We start from the raw sequence: 9,453 nt of genomic DNA, 5'->3' as shown, positions 1-9,453 counted from the left end.
ATATATGTTTTAATAAATATTAATACTTTTTTATTAATTATTAATTACTTTGACTCTATCACTATCTAATGATTGGATTTGCTTGTTTTATAGACAGATTAAACCTGGCTGTGAATTCCCAATTGAACGAAAGTTGAAAATGAAATGGTTTTGAATAAATGCATAGTTCTAAGAATCACAAAGGCAAAAGTGCAAGACTAGGAATCGTGTCATTAAACATTTTTGAAAAATGGTCACCCTGTTGTCAGGCAGAAATGATGTGCTCACACCGATCAACCACAACATTAAAACCATCAGCCTAATTTGTGTAGGTTCCGTAAAAACAGTGCCAAACCGTTTCACAGAATAGCATTCATGTTATTCTGATGTTATTCTTCTCACCACATTGTACAGAGTGGTTATCTGAGTTACCGTAGACTTTGTCGTAGACCATTCTCCATTGACCTCTTTAATCAACAAGGCATTTCTGTCCACAGAACTGCCCCTCACTGGATGTTTTTTGTTTTTGGCACCATTCTGTATAAATTCTAGACACAAAAAATCCCTGGAGATCAACAATTACAGAAATACCCAAACCAGCCCATCTGGCACCAACAATCATCCATGCAATTATCTAATCAGCCAGTCGTGTGGCAGCAGTGGAAAGTATAAAATCATGTGCTGGTCAAAAGCGTCAGTTAATGTTTACATCAACCATCAGAATGGGGACATTTTTTTATCTCAGCGATTTGGACTGTGACATGATTGTTGGTGCCAGATGGGCTGGTTTGAGTATTTCTGTAACTGTTGATTTTCACGCACAACAGTCGCTAGAATTTACTAAGAATGGTGCCAAAAAACTAAAACATCCAGTGAGTGGCAGTTCTATGGATGGAAATTCCTTGTTAATGAGAGAGGTCAACAGAGATTGGCCAGGCTGGTTCGAACTGACAAAGAACCTACACAATATTAGGCAGGTGGTTTTAATGTTGTGGCTGATCGGTGTATTTGTTCTCTCACCATTTACAGACCCATTAAACATGATTTGGCACTTTGATGTATCTCCTAATTGCTTCTTATGTCTGCAGGCAGAGCAATGACATACGTTTGTTCTTGCTCAGAATCAGTTTGTTGCAACATCAGATATTTCAGAAACACACACACACACACACACACACACACTCGTGTTTGGTTTCCATGTTTTATGGGGACTTTCCATAGACATAATGGTTTTTATACTGTACAAACTTTATATTCTATCCCCTAAACCTAACACAACCCCTAAACCTAACCCTCACAGAAAACTTTATTAAAAATTTATAAGCTGTTTTCCTCATGGGGACCGACAAAATGTCCCCACAAGGTCAAAAATTTCGGGTTTTACTATCCTTATGGGGACATTTGGTCCCCATAAAGTGATAAATACACGCTCACACACACACACACACACACACACACACACACACACACACACACACACACACACACACACACACACACACACATGTTGTGTTTCCATGTTTTATGGGGACTTTCCATAGACACAATGGTTTTTATACTGTACAAACTTTATATTCTATCCCCTAAACCTAACCCTATCCCTAAACCTAACCCTCACAGAAAACATTCTGCATTTTTACATTTTCAAAAAACATAATTTAGTATGATTTATAAGCTGTTTTCCTCATGGGGACCGACAAAATGTCTGCACAAGGTCAAACATTTCGGGTTTTACTATCCTTATGGGGACATTTGGTCCCCACAAAGTGATAAATACACGCTCACACACACACACACACACACACACACACACACACACACACACACACACACACACACACACACACACACACACACACACACACACTAGTTTACATTGTATCTGCAAAGCTAAATTTAAAGGGATAGTTCACACAAAAATGAAAATTATCTCATTATTTACTCACCCTTATGCCATCCCAGATGTGTATGACTTTCTTTCTTCTGTAGAAAACAAATAATGATTTTTGGAAGATTATTTCAGCTCTGTAGGTCCATACCATGCAAGTGAATGAATGCCAAAATGTTTACACTCCAAAAAGCACATAAGGCGTCATAAAAGTAATCCCTACAACTCTTGGACAATATTTTAATACATATTTTCTGAAGTGATATGATAGGTGTGGGTGAGTAACAGACTAATATTTAAGTCAGTTTTTGCTTGAAATTCTTCTCCCTGCCCATATAAGTTTGAAGAATATTAATCACCAATAACACAGGAAGAAGAGTGTGAAAGTGATCTGTTTCTCACCCACATCTATCATATAACTTCTAAAAATATTGATTTAACCACTGGACTCATATTAATTACTTTAATGCTGACATGTGATTTTTGAAGCTTGCATTGTTTGGATCAAAATAGCAGTGAAATTAATCAAAAATTTTCATTTATGTTCAGCAGATGAAAGAAAGTCATACACATCTGGGATGGCATATGGGTGAATAAATTATGAGGTAATTAACATTTTTGGGTGAACTATTACTTTAATATTGAAAGGGCAAGTATGACTTGAAATATTAAAAATGCCACTTTGTGGAAAACATAATTTATTATTTCTTGAAATTTCATATGCTGAATCTCAGATAATTTAATGTACTGCAATATAAAAAGCATTTTGAAACATGCCATAAGAATGTTTTTTTTCTGATCTTATAGATTTGTAGAGAGATTTTAAGGGTAAATTTTCAGAGAGGAAACTTCATTTGATCATGAATATAAGCAGTGAAGTAAACATGATGATAAAATCTATTCTTAATCAAATTCCTTAAATGAGCAAGAAAGGATCAGAAGCTGTATTACGTCAGATCATTTGACATTTTCACTATTTCTCTGGGCTTTAGTCACAGATCACTTGATAAAATCTGTGATTTAGCTTAAGTTACAGAATATAATAGAATAATGAATAGAATAAGCTGTGATACTACAGTTGGTTCCCATGTCTCGCTCAACTGTCTGCTATAATAATACATGCCCCATTAAAAGGACAGAAATCTATATTCTAATAGTTCTGAGTAGTTTCTTGGTCATTTCAAAGGTGTTCTTGGTGTTTTGTAGGATATTCCCATGAATGCACTCTCAACATTTGACAGTATAATAATGCTATATAGTCTAAGTGGTTGTGAGGTGGTTGGTACCAAAAATGTCTTTCTAGACTCGACTCCAGACTCTACCTAAAATGTCTTCAGACTCGACTCCAGACTCTACCTAAAACGTCTTCAGACTCGACTCCAGACTCTACCAAAAATGTCTTCAGACTCGACTCCAGACTCTACCTAAAATGACTTCAGACTCGACTCCATACTCTACCTAAAATGTCTTCAGACTCGACTCCAGACTCTACCTAAAATGTCTTCAGACTCGACTCCAGACTCTACCTAAAATGTCTTCACACTCGACTCCAGACTCTACCTAAAATGTCTTCACACTCGACACCATACTCTACCTAAAATGTCTTCAGACTCGACTCCAGACTCTACCTAAAATGTCTTCAGACTCGACTCCAGACTCTACCTAAAATGACTTCAGACTCGACTCCATACTCTACCTAAAATGACGTCAGACTCGACTCCAGACTCTACCTAAAATGTCTTCACACTCGACTCCAGACTCTATACTAAAATGACTTCAGATTCGAATCTATACTTTACCTAACATGAATTCAGACTCGAAGGTAGAGTCTGGAGTCGAGTCTGAAGTCATTTTAGGTAGAGTATGGAGTAGAGTCTGAAATCATTTTAGATAGAGTCTGGAGTCGAGTCTGAAGACGTTTTAGGTAGAGTATGGAGTCGAGTCTGAAGACATTTTAGGTAGAGTCTGGAGACGAGTCTGAAGACATTTTAGGTAGAGTCTGCAGTCGAGTCTGAAGACATTTTAGGTAGAGTCTGTAGTCGAGTGTGAAGTCATTTTAGATAGAGTATGGTGTCGAGTCTGAAATCATTTTAGATAGAGTCTGGAGTGGAGTTTGAAGTAATTTTAGGTAGAATATTTAGAGACAGACTCTATCTAAAATGATTTCAGACTCTACTCCATACTCTACCTAAAATGACTTCAGACTCGACTCCATACTCTACCTAAAATGACTTCACACTCGACTCCAAACTCTATCCTAAAATGACTTAAGGTTCGAATCTATACTTTACCTAACATGAATTCAGACTTGACAACAGACTCTACCTAAAATGATTTCAAACTCGACTCCATACTCTACCTAAAATGACTTCAGACTCGACTCCATACTCTACCTAAAATGACTTCACACTCGACTCCAGACTCTACCTAAAATTACTTCAGACTCAACTCCATACTCTACTTAAAATGACTTCAGACTCGACTCTATACTTTACCTAAAATGACTTAAGACTCGACTCCAGAATCTACCTAAAATGACTTCAGACTCGACTTCAGAATCTACCTAAAATGACTTCAGACTCGACTCCAGTCTCTACCTAAAATGACTTCAGATTTCACTCCAAACTCTACCTAAAATGACTTCAGACTCGACTCCATACTCTACATCCAGACTTTACCTAAAATAACTTCAGACTCGACTACATACTCTACTTAAAATGACTTCAGACTCAACTCCAGACTCTACCAAAAATGACTTCAGCCTTGACTCCATACTCTACCTCCAGACTTTACCTAAAATGACTTCCGACTCGACACCATACTCTACCTAAAATGACTTCAGACTCGACTCCAGACTCTACCTAAAATGACTTCCGATTCGACTCAATACTCAAACCAAAAATGACTTTAGACTCGACTCCAGACTCTACCTAAAATGACTTCAGACTTGACTCCATACTCTACCAAAAATTACTTCAGACTCGACTCCATACTCTACCTAAAATGACATCAGACTCGATTCCAGACTCTACCTAAAATGACTTCAGACTCGACTCCATACTCTACTTAAAATGACTTCACACTCGACTCTATACTTTACCTAAAATGACTTCAGACTCGACTCCAGAATCTACCTAAAATGACTTCAGACTCGACTCCAGAATCTACCCAAAATGAATTCAGACTCGACTCCAGACTCTACCTAAAATTACTTCAGACTCTACCTAAAATGACTTCAGACTCGACTCCAGACTCTACCTAAAATGTCTTCAGACTCGACTCCAGAATCTACCTAAAATTACTTCAGACTCTACCTAAAATGACTTCAGACTCGACTCCAGACTCTACCTAAAATGTCTTCAGACTCGACTCCAGAATCTACCTAAATGTCTTCAGCCTCGACTCCAGACTCTACCTAAAATGACTTCAGACTCGACTCCATACTCTACCTAAAATGACTTCAGACTCGACTCCAGACTCTACCTAAAATGTCTTCACACTCGACTCCAGACTCTATCCTAAAATGACTTCAGATTCGAATCTATACTTTACCTAACACGAATTCAGACTCGAAGGTAGAGTCTGGAGTCGAGTCTAAGCATTTTAGGTAGAGTCTGAGAGATCTGAAGACATCTAGGTAGAGTCTGAGTCGAGTCTAGCATTTTAGGTAGAGTCTGTAGTCGAGTCTGAATTCATGTTAGGTAAAGTATAGATTCAAATCTGAAGTCATTTTAGGATAGAATCTGAGTCGAGTGTGAAGTCATTTTAGATAGAGTATGGAGTAGAGTCTGAAATCATTTTAGATAGAGTCTGGAGTGGAGTTTGAAGTAATTTTAGGTAGAATATTTAGAGACAGACTCTATCTAAAATGATTTCAGACTCTACTCCATACTCTACCTAAAATGACTTCAGACTCGACTCCATACTCTACCTAAAATGACTTCACACTCGACTCCAAACTCTATCCTAAAATGACTTAAGGTTCGAATCTGTACTTTACCTAACATGAATTCAGACTTGACAACAGACTCTACCTAAAATGATTTCAAACTCGACTCCATACTCTACCTAAAATGACTTCAGACTCGACTCCATACTCTACCTAAAATGACATCAGACTCGATTCCAGACTCTACCTAAAATGACTTCAGACTCGACTCCATACTCTACTTAAAATGACTTCACACTCGACTCTATACTTTACCTAAAATGACTTCAGACTCGACTCCAGAATCTACCTAAAATGACTTCAGACTTGAATACAGAATCTACCTAAAATGACTTCAGACTCGACTCCAGAATCTACCCAAAATGAATTCAGACTCGACTCCAGACTCTACCTAAAATTACTTCAGACTCTACCTAAAATGACTTCAGACTCGTCTCCAGACTCTACCTAAAATGTCTTCAGACTCGACTCCAGAATCTACCCAAAATGAATTCAGACTCGACTCCAGACTCTACCTAAAATTACTTCAGACTCTACCTAAAATGACTTCAGACTCGACTCCAGACTCTACCTAAAATGTCTTCAGACTCGACTCCAGACTCTACCTAAAATGATTTCAGACACGACTCCAGAATCTACCTAAAATGACTTCAATCTCGACTCCAGACTCTACCAAAAATTACTTCAGACTCTACCTAAAATGACTTCAGACTCGACTCCAGACTCTACCTAAAATGTCTTCAGACTTGACTCCAGAATCTACCCAAAATGAATTCAGACTCAACTCCAGACTCTACTTAAAATTACTTCAGACTACCTAAAATGACTTCAGACTCGACTCCAGACTCTACCTAAAATGTCTTCAGACTCGACTCCACACTCTACCTAAAAGGACTTCAGACTCGACTCCAGACTCTACCAAAAATTACTTCAGACTCGACTCGACTCTATCTAAAATGACTTCAGACTTGACTCCAGGATCTACCTAAAATGACTTCAGACTCGACTCCAGAATCTACCTAAAATGACTTCAGACTCAACTCCAGATTTTACCTAAAATGACTTCAGACTCGACTCCAGAATCTACCTAAAATGACTTCAGACTCGACTCTATACTCTACCTAAAATAACTTCAGACTCGACTCCAGTCTCTACCTAAAATGACTTCAGATTTCACTCCAAACTCTACCTAAAATGACTTCAGACTCGACTCCATACTCTACATCCAGACTTTACCTAAAATAACTTCAGACTCAACACCAGACTATACCTAAAATGACTTCAGACTCGACTACATACTCTACTTAAAATGACTTCAGACTCAATTCCAGACTCTACCAAAAATGACTTCAGCCTTGACTCCATATTCTACCTCCAGACTTTACCTAAAATGACTTCAGACTTGACTCCAGATTTCACCTAAAATGACTTCAGACTCGACTCCAAAATATACCCAAAATGAATTCAGACTCAACACCAGACTATACCTAAAATGACTTCAGACTCGACTCAATACTCAAACCAAAAATGACTTCAGACTCGACTCCAGACTCTACCTAAAATGACTTCAGACTCGACTCCAGACTCAACTCAATACTCAAACCAAAAATGACTTTAGACTCGACTCCATACTCTTCCAAAATTACTTCAGACTTGACTCCATACTCTACCTAAAATGACATCAGACTCAATTCCAGACTCTACCTAAAATGACTTCAGACTCGACTCCATACTCTACTTAAAATGACTTCACACTCGACTCTATACTTTACCTAAAATGACTTCAGACTCGACTCCAGAATCTACCTAAAATGACTTCAGACTCAACTCCAGACTCTACCTAAAATGTCTTCAGAATCGAATCCAGAATCTACCCAAAATGAATTCAGACTCGACTCCAGACTCTACCTAAAATTACTTCAGAATCTACCTAAAATGACTTCAGACTCGACTCCAGACTCTACCTAAAATGTCTTCAGACTCGACTCCAGACTCTACCTAAAATGATTTCAGACTCGACTCCAGACTCTACCTAAAATGACTTCAATCTCGACTCCTGAGTCTACCTAAAATTACTTCAGACTCTACCTAAAATGACTTCAGACTCGACTCCAGACTCTACCTAAAATTTCTTCAGACTCGACTCCAGAATCTACCCAAAATGAATTCAGACTCAACACCAGACTATACCTAAAATGACTTCAGACTCGACTACATACTCTACTTAAAATGACTTCAGACTCAACTCCAGACTCTACCAAAAATGACTTCAGCCTTGACTCCATACTCTACCTCCAGACTTTACCTAAAATGACTTCAGACATGACTCCAGATTTCACCTAAAATGACTTCCGACTCGACACCATACTCTACCTAAAATGACTTCAGACTCGACTCCAGACTGTACCTAAAATGACTTCAGACTCGACTCCAGACTCTACCTAAAATGACTTCCGATTCGACTCAATACTCAAACCAAAAATGACTTTAGACTCGACTCCATACTCTACCTAAAATTACTTCAGACTCGACTCCAGACTCTACCAAAAATGACTTCAGCCTTGACTCCATACTCTACCTCCAGACTTTACCTAAAATGACTTCCGACTCGACACCATACTCTACCTAAAATGACTTCAGACTCGACTCCAGACTCTACCTAAAATGACTTCCGATTCGACTCAATACTCAAACCAAAAATGACTTTAGACTCGACTCCAGACTCTACCTAAAATGACTTCAGACTTGACTCCATACTCTACCAAAAATTACTTCAGACTCGACTCCATACTCTACCTAAAATGACATCAGACTCGATTCCAGACTCTACCTAAAATGACTTCAGACTCGACTCCATACTCTACTTAAAATGACTTCACACTCGACTCTATACTTTACCTAAAATGACTTCAGACTCGACTCCAGAATCTACCTAAAATGACTTCAGACTCGACTCCAGAATCTACCCAAAATGAATTCAGACTCGACTCCAGACTCTACCTAAAATTACTTCAGACTCTACCTAAAATGACTTCAGACTCGACTCCAGACTCTACCTAAAATGTCTTCAGACTCGACTCCAGAATCTACCTAAAATTACTTCAGACTCTACCTAAAATGACTTCAGACTCGACTCCAGACTCTACCTAAAATGTCTTCAGACTCGACTCCAGAATCTACCTAAATGTCTTCAGCCTCGACTCCAGACTCTACCTAAAATGACTTCAGACTCGACTCCATACTCTACCTAAAATGACTTCAGACTCGACTCCAGACTCTACCTAAAATGTCTTCACACTCGACTCCAGACTCTATCCTAAAATGACTTCAGATTCGAATCTATACTTTACCTAACACGAATTCAGACTCGAAGGTAGAGTCTGGAGTCGAGTCTGAAGACATTTTAGGTAGAGTCTGGAGACGAGTCTGAAGACATTTTAGGTAGAGTCTGGAGTCGAGTCTGAAGACATTTTAGGTAGAGTCTGTAGTCGAGTCTGAATTCATGTTAGGTAAAGTATAGATTCAAATCTGAAGTCATTTTAGGATAGAGTCTGGAGTCGAGTGTGAAGTCATTTTAGATAGAGTATGGAGTAGAGTCTGAAATCATTTTAGATAGAGTCTGGAGTGGAGTTTGAAG

Source organism: Xyrauchen texanus, chromosome 42 (assembly GCF_025860055.1).
Source record: "Xyrauchen texanus isolate HMW12.3.18 chromosome 42, RBS_HiC_50CHRs, whole genome shotgun sequence".
Taxonomy (NCBI): domain Eukaryota; kingdom Metazoa; phylum Chordata; class Actinopteri; order Cypriniformes; family Catostomidae; genus Xyrauchen; species Xyrauchen texanus.
This window is presented reverse-complemented; position numbering follows the sequence as displayed.